Below are 238 nucleotides of genomic sequence, written 5' to 3'. Positions count from 1 at the left end.
TATAACAGAGGTTTAAGATACTCATAAGTAACAACCGAGTCAAAGATCAGATGATTTGTCCAGATTTCCTCTATTTAACAAAAGAGCATATCATTATACCCCATCTTTTCCTATGATGGAGAAGTCTCACACACAAAAAAAATCTGCACTTTTTGAGAGAGATGGCTTCAAAATGTGTAGGGAATGATGGTCCCCACAGCGAACATGTGAACCTGTCATTTCCTTTGCTGTTCACTTG

Source organism: Mustela nigripes, chromosome 2 (genome assembly GCF_022355385.1).
Source record: "Mustela nigripes isolate SB6536 chromosome 2, MUSNIG.SB6536, whole genome shotgun sequence".
NCBI lineage: Eukaryota > Metazoa > Chordata > Mammalia > Carnivora > Mustelidae > Mustela > Mustela nigripes.
The sequence above is the reverse complement of the archived record's forward strand: the minus strand, read 5'-3'. Positions refer to the sequence as shown.